The sequence below is a fragment of the Poecilia mexicana genome, unplaced genomic scaffold, assembly GCF_051168715.1.
Source record: "Poecilia mexicana isolate PSO_F unplaced genomic scaffold, ASM5116871v1 scaffold_6, whole genome shotgun sequence".
NCBI classification, from domain to species: Eukaryota; Metazoa; Chordata; class Actinopteri; order Cyprinodontiformes; family Poeciliidae; genus Poecilia; species Poecilia mexicana.
This window is the reverse complement of record NW_028263375.1, coordinates 27772653-27794130: the sequence shown is the minus strand read 5'-3', so window position 1 is coordinate 27794130 and position 21478 is coordinate 27772653.

Below are 21478 nucleotides of genomic sequence, written 5' to 3'. Positions count from 1 at the left end.
TCAAGGCAAAGCTCCTCCTCTTTCTGAGGCACAGCTCCTCCTTAAAGCTGTACCGTCCAAGCTTCTGCCTCACAGAGCAGCCCTCACTCCCGACTCCCCCAGTCAGCTCCTTCAGACTAGCCAGCAGCAATTGGCAAACACTTGGTAGAACTGCACATCAACGTAGCTCATTATGTGAGATACGTTGATGTGTTCCCTCTGAAACGTAGCTCATTATATGAATATAATATTTCTTCGGATATTATATATCCGAAGAAATATAATATTTTTACCTTTACTTGAGTAAAAATATATTGAAGTAGAGCTATTCTTACTTGAGTCCAATCTTTGGCTACTCTAGCCACCTCTGGTGTCAATTTTAGGTCTTTCGTGATTTGTCCAGTTGACAAATTTCTTTTCATCTCGTCACACCACAGCCACAAACTTCAGCGTATTTTATTGGGATTTAATGCAATTGACCAACCAGAACCGCTTTCTAAAGGGATTGAAAAAGCGACTCCACATGTTAAATCTAGTGGGCCTTTTTGTTGCTGTTTGCTTTTGTTTCTACACTGTAAATCAGATTTGTGACAACAGGACGCTGTTTGGCGGACAAGAGCTGTTATGTTTGTGGGAGTTAACATGCTGAGTCGCAGATGTGGTAACAAAACACAAAGCTTGAAGAAGTATGTAACCGTCCTGCCAGAGGGCCGGTGGGGAGAGGTGTGTTAGGTTTGGCATGGCGAGGCCGATCTCTCGCTCTTTTTTTTCCTGTTTGTTTTGACACATTGATTTACAAGACATTGTGGCTCTAGGCTTAGACAAATCAATAGATTATTAGATCACAACAACTATAAACATCCCAGAGAGGACTTTATTCACGTGAGCTCTGACAAAACAAGCACAGTGACTTGTGCTTGTTTTGTCACTTTCCATACTACAAATTCAATGTATTCTGTTAGGTTTTCTGCATGATAAACCAAAAGGTACAATTTTAAACTACCCCGCTTCATTTTTCTGCTCGTCAGTGAAAAAACGTGTCCGACTGCCTTCAGAAGTCACCTAATTTACTGAATAGAGTCCAGCTGTGTGCAGTTTGGATAAAAACAATTGGCCCAGTAAAAGTCCAGAGCCAAGTTCAACTGAAAGGTTGTTAATGTTAACTGGATGGCAAACGTTGCAGTCTCTAGATGTGCAAAGTTGGTACGAACACAACCTAAACAATGTTTTATTTAATTACAGCCAAAGGTTGTTAGAAAGAAAACTATTGAATTCTTGTCATTATTTATAGTTAATGTTGGCCTATCATAAAATCTCAATAAAATACCCAAGATTGTGGTTGTAATGGACGGAAATATGAAAAACTACAAAGAGTGGTAATGAGTGTTGAAAAGATCACTTGCAGGATAAATTATAGACTCAAAATATACTTCTGAATAGTCCTTCAAGCAAACAACTTTAGCATAATGACACACTTTTCACTTTTTGCATCTGGAATACTTAGAAAAGGGGAAAATTCTATCTGAGCACATATATGAAGCTATGCGCGGCTTCAACTTTCAGTGTTTTAATTTTATTTTTTCAACCACTGGTATAGACTGAAATCCTTCAGTCCAGGAACATTTTATTAAAAATTTCCTTGAATGAGTCAAGCTCTCCTGCTGAGCCGATTCTTGGAGGCACTTTACAGAAATGCCAAGCTGCAGCTTGCAGATCTGGTACAGTACATTCAGGTGGAGACTAATTTCCCCCCCCCCACCTTTAATGTGTTCCAGATGCTCCGAGGGCATACAGAAAAGGTTAAAAGAACGAGGTGGACTGCGCTGATGACGCCGAGCTTGTTCTGTTTCCGAGCTATCAGCTTCTCGTTGAGCCACTTAAAAAATAAAATAAAATCTGCAGCCAGTCAACGAAGGTGACTCGACGTTATGGAGAAGGTAAGGAAATCCAGATGTTTCTGTCCAAACTCAAGGCCTGGGTGGGAAGGTAATGTTTCTGGTAATGGGATGCGACTGGAGGTGATGTCACCTTTTACGGCATGCGCCAAAAGAAGCCGTCATCAAGTTCCCCCTGAAACGCCGGGGCTAGCGGAGGAACGAACAAAATCTAAATCTGATGCATAAATCACCGCGGGGATTAAGAGTGTTGATAGCCGAGTTAGAAAGAGCTTTCAGACCAATTAAGTTTATTCTTTACACACTCCTCCGACGCTCCGAGAGTGTTAGGGGAAAAGCTAAAAAGGGCTTTAATGGTAGGGAAATTACAGCTTGGAGAAACTTCCAGACACCCTTGAGGTGATGCCAGTTAACCGTGCACTTCTCCGCAGCACCCGGATTCGTGAGAGGAAGAGGGGTGGGTGGGTGGGGGTGAGGTATGTAGAAACCGGTCACGAATGCCCTCTCAGACGCTTTTTCCATCAGGCGCAGCTGAATCCCCGGGACCAGTTGACAACTTCTTTCCCAAGGTGGCTGAAACGGATCCATCGCACTGCGTTCCGAAGACAAAAAAAAGGAAAGCTGAAGAAGTCTGGAAGCAGAGTTTAGTTTATTCGAACTTCATGGGGAAATGTCCAGCTCCTTTCAAATCTAGTCATAGTTGACACATGCTTTCGAAAAACTGGAAACTTTAATGAATCAACCACAACTTTTATTGGCCTTTTATGTGACAAGCCACCATAACATAGTGGACAAATGTGAAACGAAAAAGAAAACAACAAAACAGTTTTCTGAAAATTCTCCAAGTAAGAATCTGAAAAGTGTGGCCTAGAGGCAGTGGTGCCCACAGAAGGGGGGAGAAGGGGCCATGTTTCACTACGGGATTGGTGTGCTTAGAAAAAACACAGAGTGCTAATTTCCTTGCCTCACATTCACTAGTATTGTCCAAAGAATCTCTCAAGTCCATTCTTTCTTTATTTCCATAAATATCCGAGTGTCCCTAGCAACTTTGAGTCTTCTTAAAGCAATAGCCTGGACCTCAGAGTATGTAGTCTGTCTTGCAGCCTTAAGAGACACATGGTAAAAGCATCATGCATTAAAGTGGCAGCAGATGTCTATAAAAGAAAAAAAAGGACATAGTGTTAGGATTCAGAGTCTGTATGCAGAGAAGCGCTACTCTGCTCTTCCCTCCAGGAGCAAACCTCAGTCCGCCTTAATGAAAAATCTGTCTGTGCTCCTCCAGAAACATGTTGTTGGGACCCAAGAGCACCACTACTGTCTGCATCAGCTGTCTGATTGCAAACGTGCATCACCCAACTCAGATTTCCCTCACATTCCTGAGTGATCCTGCCTGATGTACGGCTATATGATGTGTATATAGTATATGATCTGTTCCATACGGCTGCTACTTTGGTTCAACCGGACTATCTCTCCCTCCAGGCTGACACCGCTGATGTTGTCTTGACCCTTGGGACAGAGGGCTTCCATTTTTAGTGTCTGAAGGAAGTGAAAGGCAGCAGACGGTCGAATCCGCACCACGGTTGAGTGTGGTAATCTCCTCTCCCGCTTATCACCAATGTCACAAGGCCAAAATCTCATGCTGAAATTTTTCTGTGGATCCATCTTATCTAGACTGGAAGGGATGTCCAGCGCTACACGTTTAGAATATTTCACTGGATGTTTTGTCCTCGTTCGATTGTTTGCAGAAATTCCTAAGATAACTTTGTTTGTGAGCTCCTTCTCCTTCTTTGTTTTTTTTTTTTAGAAATTCATTTAACTGCTGGAGGAGCTAACCAAATTTCACAATTTTTGATAGGCGTTTGGGAGAGTATATAAAGTGACACTTAACAAACCAATGCTGCCGGGACATGAAGGTTCTAAAAACAGGGGTAGAAATCAGTTGCACTTCTCGTCTTGTCTTGAAGACATTTCACTGCTCAGCCACAGACCTTCTTCTCTTCTGAACTTGGCTGGAAGTAACAGGCTTACTTTAAGTTGTAGTCAGAACAATCACACTAATAGGACTGTTAAAGTCACTAAAGCTCCTTCTCTGCCGTTACTTCTCACTGTAGCCGGCCAATGTATGGTTTGGTGTAGGGCTGTTGTAAACGAATATTTTAGTAATCGAGTAATCTATCGATTATTCTTACGATTAATCGAGTACTCGGATAAAAAAAAATTATAAAATGAAATATTGGTAAATCTGGCATAATACCGGTGTTACTATCAGATATCAATATCAGTCCAATTTTTCATATTTGAGCATCCCTAACAGTTGCTTTTTTGTAGTTTAGAAAACTAACCTGTAACAATAATAGCTCACTTTCTAAGTTAACCAGAAGAAAAGTTATAGAAAAATCTGAAATTATATTGAATTTAATAACAAAGAGGCAGGTTCACAAATATGCTTATAAAAAATGTCTACAATCCAGCTTTTAGTTTATGTATTCATCTTCAGTGAGTTTAATAGATTAATTAAACTCACCTTGCCACCTAACCTGTCACGCTTTGGGTTTGAAAATACGGGAAATGCCGCCTGGAGTGGGAGGAGAGGGCGAATGAACGAACTAAGATGGGGAGGAAATAGACCAGCGGACTGACGAACCGTTAGACCGGGGGACGAACACGGGGGGAAGCAATACGGGATATTTACGACACCTTCACTGGTCACACTCAGAAACTCATCTACCAGCCATGTACAATGCGCTCCGCCACCCGTTTCTTCAGACCGGGATATGAAATTTATTGTGCGGTTCGTCGGTAAAGCTACATTTACACGGTAAGCATCAGCTACTCAGCCGCCCGCCCTGTTCAGTCTATCCGCTCATCTCAGCCGTTCGCTTTCAACCAGCAGCCCCGGAGGAGAAATGCTGCCGTACTCCAGGCATTCCCCCAGTCATTTTAAGGATGCTTATTGGTTCCCCAAAAACGATAAAAAGTCGGGCATTATCATCAATCAATAAAATCCCCACGGGCCAATCTTGAAGATTGGACTTTATGCCGCTGAGACTTAGCTTTTGTCAACAACTCAGAGGCGGAAGTGAGAGCTCCGCGCAACGCAAATGAAGTCCCGGCCGGAACACGGTGCGCTAACTAATAAAACATAAATTAACGAAGCTTCGAGGCAGGTAAATTTTCCTCGAGGAATTTTAGTAATCGAGGTACTCGAATCATTCGAGGAATCGTTTCAGCCCTAGTTTGGTGTAGGCCAAAGTTGAGTGCGTCTCTGTTAGCAGTAATTGGGAGGTTACAAGGTTCAAACAAAGTCATGCAAAAGTATTTGTATCACTTGAATCTTTTCCACTTGTAGGGATTTTATGTGAATGAAATCCAAAGTATTGGTGTGTCTGTTGGTATGTCAGAATCCACCTCTGCATAATCTAATCTCAGCATAAATACAATTGTTCTGCCAACTCCTTAAAAACTTTTCAGAGTATTAAAGGACAGTTGGCATCATGAAGACTGAGGGGCACACCAGACATGTCAGGGATAAAACTACGAAAACGTCTGAAGCAGAGTTGGGTAATAAAACCACAACTAAGACTTTTGGTAGATGTTGTAGTTCAATAAAACCAAAGTTAAACCTTGAGAACCCATGCATAGTGACATTTGTGGGGGGAATCTCTCACCATGATGGAACATGGCATTTGCTTAGACGACAACATTTTCAGGTTATGCAGTGGCTCAATCAAAGTCCAAACCTAAATCCAACAGAGAATCTACGCCAAGACTTGAGAACTAATGTCCACAGACTCTTTCCATCCTTTGACTGAGCTTTAGCTAATTTGAAGAGATGTATGGACAGCATTCTGATCTCTGGCTGTACGAAACTGGTAGAGGCATCATCTAAAAGACTTTCATTGGTATCTGTAGCAAAAGTTAGTTTTTACAAATTATTGACTCTGAATATAAATGCATACTACACAATTTTAGAAAACCAAAACCTTCTACTACCCCATAGTAGAAGAGGTACATATAGACCTGTCACGAAAACAAATTTTGCTGGACGATTAATTGTCTAAAAAATTATTGCGATAAACGATAATATTGTTTCAAGACCTTTTGACACGGATTTAATGGAAATGACTAATAATGCATGTGATTTTCTGCCATAGATAGATATATACACTTTATTTTCAAAAGAACACATAACTCTGGAACTGATAAACTAAATTAACAAAACAACCAAAAATAAAATGGATTCTCAGTCTCCATTAACAAAAAACGTACTTGAATAAAAACTAAACAACATGAAGCCAAAGTGGAAATAAATACTTCATTCAACCAAAAGAGTGCAGATTATGAACTCTGTATGTGCCCTTCAGTAATCACTAGATTTAAATAAAGAAGATGGGCACATCCGACTACCTAATGCAGTAGTTCATGCTACACGATTTTTTGCCCCTATTTTCTCCTTATGACAATCTTAGATTGTTGGCTGATCTAAGATCGTCTCTGGAGATTTCGTAAACGATCATCCTGCAGTGTGTGATGTGTTACAGTAGATTGTCTGGCCGATCTAAATCAGGGAGCTTAACGCTGAATGTGACAGGTAGCCAGTCAGAAAGCGCAGATTCTCCTCCACGCTTTCTGAGGGGAAATTACGGAGGGGAATCCCAAACAGCTGACACGGTGCAACCCGAAGTCCAGCGGACATTGGAGATGATATGTGCAAACAACATTAATATTTATTCAACATTTCGTGCAAAGAATAGAAATGATAAGGAGAAGAGTTGGAGCCAAATTGCTACCGCAGATGATAAACCCGGTAACTTTTCAGCTGTTCTTCGTTAACGTGACAAAAATAGGTTATAATGATTTTCATTCAGTCAGAACTTTACGCTGACTCTAGCCACATGCATAACAGGTAGATTCTAGTAAAGCATTGATTACCTGATATTAAAATTAGTTAACTGGACTTGTAGCCATTATTTTGTGCCCATGTGGCTGGACACCATACGGCACAATCGAACCCGATCGAACCATTATACCTAGGATTTTTGTTGGCTAATGTGTGGTTTCTCAGGTTTTGAAAATGGGCCGACAACTCGTGTCATGTGAGCTGGACATTACACTAAGGAAATGAGGAAGGGAGGGTCAGTGGAGAGCACCGGTGCTGAGCCTTTTTTCATTCAGTGTCATCAAGAGAAAGAAAAAAAGCAGGAAGAGACGATAAAGCCGATAATTAAAATGAGGTCGATAGGTTTAATTTATCGTGCGATTAATTGATTTATCGTTTATCGCGACAGGCCTAGGTACATACCGTAACCATTGCACGGTATGTTTCTATTACTTTTCCATAATGCTCTCATACTGTTTACCATCTTTGTGGCAGCCAGATTGTTTTTGTGGCTTCTTTTTTTCCACATTTGTTTCCTTGTCCACCCTCGGCATTCCTTCTGCATCTCACCTCCTCTTTACTCCCAATCACTCAATAAAACCAAGGGAAAGCTGACCTAGAATTCAGCCAGATTAGTTAGTCGCTTCGGTTTCCTTAAAGAAACGTCTCTCACAGGGTCAGAGCTCTATTATGCCTGGCAGAGGCTCCAGGTTAAAAGAGCTGTTCTGCAACACATACAAGGCATGTTTTCCGTTCAGCATGGAACAAAAGAAAATACTGTGGGTCATGGTGATGTCAGCTCCACATGGTTCATCTTATTGGTTCTGTGTAATGGAAACTTTACACAAGACATACATCAGCTAGTTCAATTTCGGGTGCTCTTGAGGGTAAAGGTCACATATCCACTGGTTACCTCCCCTTCTAATTTAATGTTTGCTTTGACGTTGGTTCACTCAAGATAAAAAAAAGTATCTTTCTCATCAGCAGCCACTAAATCAACCCAAACTTGTACTATCTACAAAAGTAGGACTTTGCAAATGTATTGAGCCTTTTCTTTGACGTGACATCACGGTTTTCAGAATGCAACCCACTCCGCCATGATGGACGTCTTAACAACTGATGAGCTCCTGTACAGCTCGTCACAAAACTGACAGTTGATATTCAGTCAGCACGTTGACCATAGCATGTTGCCTGGTCGGCTGCACAAACAGACAAGGATGTAAACCAACCTTGTAAATTTATTGTGAACCTTTTGATAAGGAAAGACGACGGCAATGAATAGCAGCCATCAATTGTAAGGACTGACAACATTTGGTAAAAAGATTAACATTCGTACGCTTAATAAGTAAGCAAGACTAGAAAGATGCAATCAATTATTGCCTTATGGAAAAGGTGCGCGCCTGCTCAGTTGTAATCCTGGAGAAAATGACTCACCATCATGTAGCCTAGCATGTATCAAAGGAAAACAAAAACAAATCTGGTTAGCATGTACACTTCTGTATGCTTTTAAGTCTACTCCGGTGTAAGAGGATGTGGTGGTATAAACCATGTGGCGTGAATTCAAGTGAAGTTGGTGATCAAATCGACAGAAGTTGTGGTTCGGCTTATAAGCTTGCTACTTTCAACTTTTGTAAATAGTGCCGTGTATGAGCCCCAACCAGGTGTGTTTATGTTCACAGACAAATTAGCTCGACTTGAACGAGTAGAAACCGTGGCTGAACTGGCAAAAACAACTCAGGAAAACAATCTCTGTCACTCTGTCCAATAATCCTGTCCCTCATGTGTGACGTCTGTCAGGGCGCCTCAACATGATGATGTAGTAAGCACTGAAACTTTTCCCATTCTGTTGTGTTGTTAGCACAAACTTAAATGTATTTTATTGGATTTTTATGTGATAGACCAACAGAAAGTAGTACATAATGGTGAAGTATGCCTTGTCTTTACAGAAGTAGGGACTGAAATTTAGACCCGTTCCTCTTTTGCACAATAAAATTTTAATAAGGTTTAATTCAGTTTAGGCTTCATATTCTGAGTGGATTGAGGTTTGGATTTCGACTGAAATCCTGATGAAATAAAGTTTATGCTTGAAACATGAAACACAAAAGCATAAAGAGTACGGATACTCCTGCAAGGTAGTGTTGGCTCCAGTCTCATGAAATCCTTAAACCGATAACTGATAATGAGTTTTCATAAGAGCAAACTATATAATTTCTTAGCATTTATTTCACTCAGCCTGGCTGAGGAAGCAGATTCCAGTGGGCTGGACCCAACATGCTTCCACATTCTTCTAAAAAAGTCATTATGTGGTGTGGGAGAGGGAGAGCACCCGTGTGCAGAATTTATTGGAGGCAGCTGGACAGAAAACTGAAGTCTGACCCAAAACAAAAGTTTTTCAGAAAGAGGACAACCAAGGACAGCAAAATCCACAGAATGAAACAGGAACGTAAATAAGAGGAAGACCGAACACAATGATATGGAAGTGATTTAATGAACATCGGCTGAAGTTGGACACAGAAGTAGTGTGCACATAGTGTACTACATTGAGAAGTGCTGCTAATGTTTTTGTAATACTTTAACATGGCTGGGTTTTTACCGGAGGAACTAGAAGTGACATCAGCTCATTGTGGCAATATTGTTTAACATTATAGGTGGGAGTCGATGGTGGATTTGTTGAGGTTATGTTTTATTCTCTGATGGAAACGGTCACACACCAGTTACAGTATTATTCTGCTGCACATTGTCTATAAAAACCAAACTATCAGCCTCCTCTCACTTCCTGTCATCTTATTCATGGTTTTCGGCTGTAGTGACAGTCAGTTGTTGATCATGTGAGTTGTGTCATGCAAAAGTCTTTTCATTGCAGTTTGGCAAAATGCATCTATCTCGATATGGCTGAAAAATCGCCTCGTCCTTGTTCAAAAGCTTATCAGCTTTTTTCAAATTTGGCATGTTTTCATTAAGCAAATTTATTTTCATACCATAAAAATTTGTGCAATTTTTAGCTATAGATAGTAATTTGAGAGGGGTAGGGGAAATATGACCCATTTATTTGTTCCAGATTTAATAGATTCTCTCTTTCTGGATTCTTAAAGAGTCTCTTAGCTTTTCCATCCAGAACAACTTGGAACCATTTGTGGATGGGTTTGGCTCAACCACATCCTTCCAATCGCTTTCTTGCTAGCCTCTAAGAGAGTCCAAAGCAGTTTAATATTGTCTCTTTTTTGCCAGTCTTTTTACCTGGCTGAAGTATAAATTTTGAAAATCGCATTTGATTGGGTTTGCTGCTGGTACCAGTCTGATACAATCCCAGAAAATGTGATCGTGGTTTGCCTTTGTCGAGCCACATTCCCTCCAGCGCTCTCCGATTGCATCACTACATTTACCTTTAGAGGGAATCCTGAAATATTTTCTGGAAATCAGAACTTTCTGATGGTCACTTTAAATACATATTGTTGTCCTTAAGTCACCTTATAACTAACCTATTTGGAAGACCAATTGGCTTATGTCTTGAGACATAATCTTTTGTCATGACACCATCTACTTGGTGAAATTGTCCACGCCCTCGTGCAGCAAAACACCCTCATAAAGGTTCCAAAATTAAGGCCTTTGTCTTTGAGTGTTGTTGCAAACTGTGATCTTGTTTTGGTGCTGCTTTTAGACTAATGGCTTCTTCATCACTGAACAGCCTCTCAGGTCACAGCAGTACAGTTTTGGTTTCACTGTGGATAATGAAATTCTCTTCTTCTGGTTTCTGTCGGCATCTTCACAACTTCCTTTGCTTTTGTTTCACTCCCAAATATGAAGGGATTTGTTATTGCGTATGCAGATTATGTTATCTGTTTTCGACAGTGTGAAGTCCCAACATGATTTTCTTTCTTTGTTTCTTCTGTTACTGCGAGAAAAGAGGGTGTTCCACATTGCCTGACCAGTTTATGGTTTTTAAAAATTGTATGTGGTGAGAATGATTTACGCAAAGTTTGTCTGTTTGCTTTAATTAACTATGAAAACAATCCGGATCTCTGTGGTATTGCTTCGCTTTAAAATCAATAAAGCCCGCCTACGGGTGTCGCAAGGATTATCTGTGAGGTTTCACCATTTTACATTTCAAGTTTGCCACGTAGAGAAGGCCTGTTCCTGCTGTAAAACTCAAGAGGTTTTAGTTTGCAAGTGACTCACACTAAAATTGCTGAAGGCTTTGGGAAAATAAAAAGAGCAGCTTATGTTTAAATGAGGCAAACTACAAGACCTATTAACAAATTCTTCAGGGTCACTATGTCTCTGTGTCATCACGTGGAAACTGCAGAGGCTGTTGTTGTAATCTGGGCACTTCTGTATATTTAGAAATCTGTCGGCATTCGCACCACTGAGCTGCTTTAAATCTTATTCTGACTTTGGCGCATTTTCAGACTTGTGCAAGGAATTAACTGGGACTAGAGTGACGCAAGACACCAAGCCGTACTGAATGAAAGGAAAGACCAAATCTGAGTTTTTATATATACATTTATATGTACATGTTCAATGTGTACTTAAACAACATTATTGATATCGGTTTTCTCCAAATTCATTACTACAAACTAGAAGCTACATGGAGTTAATATTGCACAAAATGGAAAAAAGAACAAAAAAAAAAGTTTTCTTTGGTTAAAATTGTAAAACTGTGTTCTTGTAGTTTTTCTCAGGCACAGCATGAGGAATGGATCCAGTCTGACATGAGTTTGAACTAATGTTAATGCAATGAAGAATGGGGGGAAAAGTTTCAGTTTTATATGTGCAGAGCTGGTGCAGACATACTCAAAAAGACTTGCTTGGGGCAATGCAGCAAAACGTGGTTTTGAAGTATTAACTCATTTGAACACAAATTCAGATTTTTCAGGTTATTTGAAAAAAAAGAAGAAAAAAGTGTACTTAAGTTATGTGCTGCATCCTAGGTGCACAAACCTGCGGCGTCACAGATCCAGCTGTTAGATTTTAACCATCACTGCTCCGAACAAACTTAAACTGACTGAAGTATTTATATCCTTTACTGATATGTGCACAGTTTATCCATATTCTTGTAAACTTTGCATTTTATTCACATTGGCTGCTTTTTTCTTTGAATGGATGATGTAAATTTGCTCTCTCTGTGCAGTCTGTTGTAGGTTTGTCCGACTCGTTGCAAGTAGTCGCAACATGTTTGAGTAGCTCCAGCTTGACTCTGATTTGTCCTTTTTGTAGACATTTGTTTATAATTTTTTGGGTTGAGGCATTGCATGTCTGAATAATTATTCCCTCCTGAATTTGGACGCAGTGCAGATGAAAGGAATTGGCTCTTCCTTTGTTACATTTGGACAGTTTTAATGGGTAAATGTGGAAACTATTAATCTTAATTCTAGATCATTGGGACACAGTTATTGGCATAAACTATAAATGCTCTACATTCTTAGGATTTTTCTCAATTTCCTTTGAAGTGTGCCGTTTACATCGTTTATAATGGTTAGAATTAGATCTAGAGCCGTGAATATTTGTTGTAATGTTAAGTCTAAATAATCATTTAAAGCCCATATTGTTATGACATTTAGCATTCAGTACTTTGCAAAAACTAGAGTGAAAATGACATCGTAGAAACATACCAAACAATAAGAAATGGCTTCTTGGATACTCAATAAAGAAACAAGAGAGCAAAAAAAAAAAAAAAAACACACGCAAGCTTTAAATCTGGAAGAAACTAACCCAATATCAGTGACATCATTAGAAGGTATGAGACCATATGGTTTGGCTTTTTAGGTTTCCATTTGCATTTCCATTGATCATATCACTGCGCAGTTTGACATTTCGAGAATAGATTTGCTTCAAAGGAAATTCGGCAATTTCGAAGAAAATAGTTTTTGATAAACAAGTTTTTTTTAATCAAAAACATTGGACTTTAAGAATTTAATGAGAACATTGCGATTGGAAAATTGTGTTTTTTGACATTAGCCAAATATCGACAAAGTTTTGCGCACATTTGTAGTGCCGATGCAGCGTGTGTGGCTAATTAACAACCCGTTCTTTTTAAAGAATGACATCTTGGATTTAACAAGTCTTCCATCTCCTTATCCAACCATTTGCTCCTGAGTCAGGATGATATTAAGGTCTGCTGCAGTCAGGGGAACAGAGTTTGTTTCCACTCCAGCAGAAGATGAGCCCAGCCAGCTCACGTTTCAGACTGGTGAAAAACGACAGGCGGATAAATCATCAAACGTTGAGTCCTATTCTTTTGGACAGACTTTTCATCAACTTCAACAAGCTGGATTGGTAACATTTAATCTTGCATTTTGGTTCTCTCACTGGACGATCATATTAGGGGAAATGCAGCTTTGTTCTGGTTTCGTAACAGAGCCGAAACTTTAGGCTGCAAAGTTGCCCTCAGGAGGAATTACAACATCCTCTAAAAAGGCAATGAAAACAAAAAACTGTATTCCAACTGTATGACGTTACGCGCATGTCGCTATTTCATCACGTTTTTTTCTGAGGCGGCTTTAAAAGCGTGCTACTCGTTTTGTTTCCGGATCCCCAGCCAGGCAGCAGAAGTTCCCTCCGGAGACAACATCCATTTCCTCACACAGAGCGCATTCCTGAGACGCTGTGCGATCCATGTAAACGACATTCCTGCTTTGGGGAAACAAAACAAATGCTTTCTTTTTTTAAAAATCACACATTTGGAGCTGACTGCTTCTTTTTTTCCACTTTTTTCCTTAGGTTTTATTCCTGCATTAATAACTGACTCTTATTTTTGATCTCCACTGTGGTGACGGTGTATTCAGGGTAATAATACGGTGTTCTATATACCGAACCTGGATGGACCTAGCTCCGCCTTTGAGGACGAAGCTCTTCCTCAGAGCTGGAGTTTCTGAGCTTCCCTCAGCTCCTTCAGACTACCCAGCATCAATTAGCAAACAACTGGTGGAACTGTGCATCTTCTGAGCTCATCATACAAGCTACATCTCAGTGAAACTCTGGAAAAAAACGTTGTTAAAGGGTTAATAGAGGAGCCATGTTGTGATGACTTCCTAAAGGCGGAGATTCAGAAAGAGCTGAAGTTTCTTAAAGATCCAGAAGCCCTATTTTAAAGAGCTAAATATCAAAGTCAAATTTCTTTTAAGTTACATTTGATATATATGCATTTTTATAACAACTACATGTAACATAGGTACTAGATCGTGCTGTAAAATGGCACTATGTGGCTGAAAAACACACAATACTGCCCCTTTAGCAATGGCTCCCTTCTTTTATTCTCCTGTCAACATATTTCCCCACCTGAGCAGTGGACCTCTGCAGCTCCTCCAGAGTTACCATGGGGCTCTTAGCTTGTTATCTCACTAATGCTCTCCTTGTCATCCCTGTTAGTTATTGGTGGAAATCCACAGCTTGGTTGATTTTTGCAGCTGTTTTAAGAATGTTTCTGTTTTTCAGATGATGGATTGAACACTGTTCTGGGAGATTTCCAAACCTTGACATGTTTTTTTTAAACAAACTATTTTTTTTAAAACATCTCCACACTCTCATTCCTGCTCTGTCCACTCTGTTCCTATGTTCTGGTGTTGTTTTGCTTCTCTAATGTCCTCCAACAAACCGCTTAGGCCTTCTCAGAACAGTTGTGTTTATTCAAAGTTGACTTTGACCAATTATGGGAAGTTTCTGGAGGTCGCTTGCACCAGATTTCATTAAGGAGTACCGGGTCAACTCGGACCGGAAGTCTTTTGGCCTTTTTTTCTTTCACTTCAAAACAACACACAACTGTTTTTATTACTATTTTGGGTTTGTTGAATCCTAAAATATTTAAATAAAATACAATGTGCGATTCAATTAATTTAAAAAAATGCTCGTTACTGTCGTCATCACGTGATGTCCTCCCGGTGCGCTTTAATCTGTATATACTGTAGCTTTGTTTTAGTATCTGAACCGGGGAAAATGTTTGACACTGAAAATTAGAAGCTAGGATGGATATGACGACTACGACAGGAACAGCGTGTGTCCAACCAGTTTGCGCTGAAACCAAAAAGCTGTCAGCCTCAAGAGGCGAATGTAAAAGCTCAATACCCAGACAGTAGAGACGATATTTCATAGTAACACGTCCTGGATGACGGCGTCATTTTCAGCAAGCACTGCTAATCCACCTCATTAGCTTTTGCTGCTCCTCTTTAACCTGTCATTCACAGGTTGTCATTCACAGGTTGTCATTCACAGGTTGTCATTCACAATGACAGGGGTGTCAAACTCCAGTCCTCAAGGGCCGCTGTCCTGCAGTGTTTAGATGTGCCACAGGTAAAAAACTGGAATGAAATGGCTTAATTACCTCCTCCCTGTGTAGATCGGTTCTCCTGAGCCTTGCTAATGACCTAATTATTCTTTTCAGGTGTGGTGCAGCAGAGGCACATCTAAAAGTTGCAGGACAGCGGCCCTTGAGGACTGGAGTTTGACACCTCTGTCACGAGAGGACCCAAATTTGGGTCCTCTCGTGAATGACAGGTTAAATCTCTGACCGTATTTTTAGAAAGCTGAGCAAGAGAAATGTTGGGAGTAGGTTATAAGATCGTTTCATATTTTTATGAAGAGATGTGCTTAGCAGCCAATGTTGGGGTAGCCTTTGAGATGCTGGTTAGCAACTGACGGTTGTAAAACAATACCTTGTTGCCACGATTACAGATCATAACAACAGTCCAAAAGTAAAAAGGCAAGAGCGAAAACATTTGTGAGCTGCAAAACTAGAGAGAATAATTGCGCATAAGAGTAATACCTCTGCAAAAACAACAAGAAAAACAAGAGAAACCAAATCAGACCTAACATTAGGGAGCTGCAGTTCTGGAAGAAAATGTGTTGTATAGAGGTGTGCCGATCGATCGGTCACCGGTCATAATCGGCCGATTTTCGTGAAAAAGTGCGTGATCGGTGATCGGCGATCATTGGCTCTTGTTGCCGATACCGATCACCTGCATCTCATTTCCAACCTGCCTGTGCAGCTGGTCTCCTCTTTCCTTCACAATGCGCAAACGCGCAGCAACAGATCCTAAGCGATGTGGAACTATAACGCACTGAGTGAATGGGGAAGTTTGCGTGTTGCGGCTGAAAATTGAAGCAGTCAAAATGCATCAACACAACGAAGCTAATACGACATAAAAACAACGCCATACTTGACGGAGATTGGCTACATCGAGGCTCACTGCAGTAAAAAAGACATACGGAGGATCAGATAGCAGGTAAAGCAGCGCACAGCTACAAACACTCACCCGGATTAGCATGACGGTCAGAAAACTAAACAAATAACCCGCAAAATTATTTAAGTCTTCGAGCTGCGATGTCAGACGCTGGTTCTGCTCTCCTGTTGAACCGCTGCTACGCTACAGGTAGTAATATTTGACAGACGGAGCGCCGCTTCTGCTCCACCTGGTAGTGACTCTCACACCGAACCTCTGTTTAAAGCTGCAGCATCTAACTTAAAAAATAAATTCTACATACGTATTAAAACTTTAGTTGTCCTAACATGAGACAGATAATCTCTAAAAATAATAATCGATCTCCTCCCTGATCTGCATAATTACTCCGCTCAGTCAGAAACAGCCAATCAGAGCTAGCAGTAATCAGCTAGCCGCCATGCTATCAGGAAGTTTTCATTCAGTAACTCTGGATTGTTTATTGTAATGGAACCTGTTTTTGCCTTTGAATGTTAAGTTTTATACTTGAATTTTTTGGCAATGTTGAGAGGTTTTATTTTGGCTCTTTGCGTTATTTAGCCTCTTCAGAGCCTTCATATGTTATCAGTCTGTTAAAGATAGTATTATCAATAGCAGTACAATTTGCACAATGCCTGTTTTGTTTAGTTTTCTTCTTGGAAAAAGTTATTAAAAACAAGTTTTTGTCTAAATTAAGGTGAATTCATGGTTCCTTTTTCCACATAATGTAACCGGTAGTGTTTATGATAAAAAAAAAAAAAATAATTATGTGATTGGCATTGGTGATCGGTATCGGTGATCGGCCCTCATGGGTGATCGGTATTGGTATCGGCAGGAAAAAAACCTGATCGGCACATCTCTAGTGTTGTAACATCTAAAAATGAAAAATAAAAGTTAAGTTGCTATGAATGATGTTATGATTCCACAGATTATTAAAACGCACTGTTCCATTAAACAGCGCCACAGCCAACTATGTCAGCTGTGCATGCGTTCTTTGGTCACATTGTCTCATTCAAAGTTCCCACTTGACCAAAGACGAACGAGCATCAGAGTGCAGAGATTAAACAGCCAAAGCATGACTCAGGCTTTGTTTTTCCACCAGCACACACATCTGCGGTCAGTGATTCACAGCAATATCACAGTTTGTGCTGCTTAATGTTTCCAGAGAAGCTTACTTTTATCGCCCAACCCATAGCGATAATCCTGCGGCTCAGATATCTTCACCAGAAATAAGTTCCTCTCTGAGCAAAAAAAGAAAAAGCCATTCCTAAACACATGTGGGAGAAAAAAACAAACAAAAAAATCTGTTGGCCCCGGTGTGCAGTTAAACTGATCAGGCTGGTCGAAAATGTCATTTTCATGAGGATTGCGTCAGATATTTTCCCATTTCCACTGCAGCTCATTTAAAGGAGGTTTGTGTAGAATTCACACCAATTTTCTTTTCTTATTTTTAGGTCAACTAAGGAGAAAATAGATCAACATCAAATAAGTAAAGCAGATGCATATAAATAAAACCCATAAACCATCATTACAAAGCTTCTCTTATCAATAAGATAAGATATTTAGCTCTATTTTTTATTTGCAACTGTGAGATGATAAAAGATAAATGAACCCCAATCAGTCCATTCACACCTGATATCTGTGTGTGTTATAAGCTCCTCTTACTTCCCGCACTCTGCAGATCATTTTTCAAGGTCCTAAGGCGTTCACAGGCCTCTACGGATGAATTTATAGATAATAATGAATATTTAACTTACTAGGGCAAAAACAGTGGGAAGCAGACAGTTCAACACTCATTTCCCTCGTGATCCATTTGATGCCATCTGGGACACTGGGAGGGTTAAACATCTTAAACATCACATGGTTCATGACCAAACATGCTGGAGCTCAGTTGCTAGCTCGTTTTCTAGAGACCAAAAAATGGCTGAGTTTTTTTTCTTTTTTTTCCTTTTTTAAGCGCTTGTGCTGTTTTTAGAATCTGTAGAGACTCGAATGGAAGTACAAAAATGTAAATTTTGCATGAATAGATTTTTAATTACAAGAAGTGGAACTTCTGTTTAGAAGTCATGAGGAAGTGTTTGCCTTGTGTTTGAAACAACGAGCAAAGGGAAACGGATAAGGAAGGGTTTTGCTCCGGTAGAGAGGCAGCGGACTCCTGCCAACAATATTTCCTACCCAGGTAGTTGCTTGGGATTTCTTTGTGTCTCCAATGTCCCTGCTTTCACTCTGGAGCTTGGCACTCTTTTTACGGTTTGAGACAAAACTCTGAACAGCTATTATCAGCAAAAGAGGAAACCCAGCGAAACAAACAATTAAAATATACACCCACTTTGTCAACAAACCTCCAAGCCACATTCCTGGTGTCTCATGAGTCAGGAGGTCTTTCAGGAGGAGTCAAAGAGTCAAATAAATTCTCATGAAAAGTGAACGATTCAAAATGTAACTGAAACTTTGGTGCATGAAAACCTCATTTCTGAAGTTCTATTCAGAAATGAATATTTTTTTTGACTATTTTATTCTCAATTGATCTCTATTATTAGCTTGCTTTATTTTTTGAGTCCTCTCCACAATGTAACATATTTCAATGCATATTAGCGTACTTAAGCACTTCTGTTATCTTAATAGGATTTAAATCTGGCGTTTTCATTTTGATTTCATGTCACTAAATACATTTTTGGTCGTTGTTGTGGTGGAGAGTGAAGCTCCGCCCCAATCCCTTTGAAAAATCTGTTCCCTCACTCGCCTGTGGGGGCACTGCACCAAGAACCACTGAAGGAAATGACACAAAAACCTCCAAAGAAGACACTGAACACAACTTCCAAGTACACCTCACTGCAGCAAACAGAAAGGGGCGGGGACGGACCACTGTCAGTCTCATACCTAATTTGGAAACGGGACCATTGCAATCCGGAAGTGAAGGGGGCGCTATTTCCTATACTTCCGTTTTTATTTTCCTTTGAAATCTGTGATACATTTTCACCTTTAGGAAGGAGTTTCACCCTCAGAGTGTATTTGAACTTCTTTTTTTTATTCTATTTACTTCAGCACAGCTCACAATTTTTAGCAAATTCTGTAGCTTTTGGTGTACTTCTAAATCGGCTCCTTAGTTGCATTGTATTCGGGCTTGCTACTGCCTCTAGTGGCGTGGAGGTAGTAACACAACTAAACCAGAATACCACAATGTATTTATTATTTTCTATTAATTTTGGCATTACTTGAACAGTTAGATAAATTATCTTATAAAACTTTTTTTTTTCATTTTCCTAAGGATGTAGAGCTAATTAAATGACAAACAATACTTTTATGCATTATAAATAATATCTATATATCTCCATCAATTATAGGAGGAACAAAAGGCAAGGAGACATGAGAAAAACATGATCAACTATAATAAAAATACCATTCGCAATGTATACGTGAGAAATTTAATTGAGCAAAAGTCAATAACAAACGAATTAGGTACAGAAGAATAACAACACAGATTTTTACAACCGGGGCTATTAATCAGATATAAGCAAAAATTCATTTTTTTAGTTTTTTACAGTGCCATGTATATTATTGAGAATTTTTGTTGATAGTCTTATATACATCGGAAAAAATAAGATGAAACTATTTGATCAATCAGCGAGAAAATTTTCCTTCGACTCTAAATCGATAAATCATATTCATGAATCATATTATTTCACGGCCCATCTGTGGCGACGATACAAAAAAAGTAGCCTGCAGAAACTTTATGTGGCATACAATGATGGCACTACTCAAAGTGCCTAGATGGAGTAGTGCTAGCCATATGTTTGTACATAATGCTGTTTCCACATGTGCAGCTGTGCTCAGGAATCTTATGTATAAATGCATGTGTTGATTATCTGTGTCATGCAATAATATAATTGCAATTTTAGTAAATCTTGCTTTTAGTACTGTGAGATTCTCTTCAAGATTATGGAATCATTGGCGTCATCATTTATTTGTGACTCTGAGAATAATATCATGTCATGTTTATTTTTATTTTTTTCTTATTTTGCTTGTTTTTACCTGTTTTCTATAGACCTTTTTTGTGTCTGGAATAAAGATATGATTGATTGATTATCAACAATTTGTGAATAGCAAAATACTTAGCACGCTTTAGGTAAATATTATTTAGTTTGGTTAAGAATAATTATTGCAGTGTCAATAAATGACATCTAATAGATGTTTTCTTAGTTGCCAGAGGAACACAGTAACACCTTCATGAGCTCAGAGGTTCAAACTGATGAATAAAGAGGATGGATGCTCCCTGCTAAAGTATTCCTGCCATCTTCCATGTTCTTTCAGCAAACAGTTGAAACGGAGTTGTCTTTGGTTTCACCACTATTTACCTGTTGTTACACCTGCCAATCAAAGTATTCTTAAAAGATTGTCTGTTAGACTGCAGCTCATGTGACCAAACCAGCCGAGGAGATGAAAAGTTAAAATTTGATTTAAAATGTTGTTTTAACTTGAGTTGATTTAAAACTCAAGTTAAAATGTTAAGTTTTAACATTTTAACTCAACAACCTCTACCTAACTAGATGTTGTACACAACCTTAAGTTGGGTAACCCCAAGGTCTTCTTATAAGGTAGAGTCTCTGAGAACGGTTCTTAAAGATATAGTCAGTGTTTTCAGCAAGGTGAGCTGACTGTCCATGTATGACTCGAGGTATTTAAAATTTGCCACAGTTTCAACAGGTTGGCCATCAAGTGAAACTGGAATCACTTTCGGTTCTTGTTTATCACATTTAATTAGCTCTTTTGTGAGGGAATTTTTCTTTTCCATCTGTTCCAGTAATGCCAGAATTTATACCACAAAGACTTTGTGGTATTCTGATTTAGTGATGTAATTAGATTAGTTGTGTTACCACCCCCACGCCACTAGAGGCAGTTGCAAGCCCGAAAAGATGCGACTAAGGAGCAGATTTAGAAGTATACCGAAAGCTACAGAATTAGCTAAAAACTGTGAGTTGCCGTGAAGTAAATAAAAGAGAGAAGTTCAAATACATTCTGAGAGTGAAACTCCTTCCTAAAGGTGAAAATATATCACAGATTTCAAAATAAAATAAAAACAGAAGTACAGGAACTAGAGCCCCCTTCACTTCCGGATTGCAATGATCCCATTTCCAAATAAGGTATGAGACTGACAGTGGTCTGTCCCCGCCCCTTTCTGTTTGCTGCAGCGAGGTTCTTCTCACAACTTCCTTGCAGAATAGCACCAACTTATGGTGGTGGAGCCATTTCTCCTACTAGTGCTGGACGTGTGCGCTTGTTTTGGTTGTATCTACCCAGAATGCACCGTTAACTTGGCATGAGGTTTTAGTTTTGGCTTAAGACCTGCATATACTTTGCAAGAGCAGGCATTTTTCTGTTACTTGAGGTGGCAAGAACAAGAAGAAAATGTTCTTCTTTCTTGTTTTTAGACAGTAGAAAAATAGAATTTATTTGAATGAGGAAAATACTGTTTAATTGTGGTCACCAACCACAATTAAAATGGCAATTTTTAGACTGATGCTCCCTTTATTAAAGTA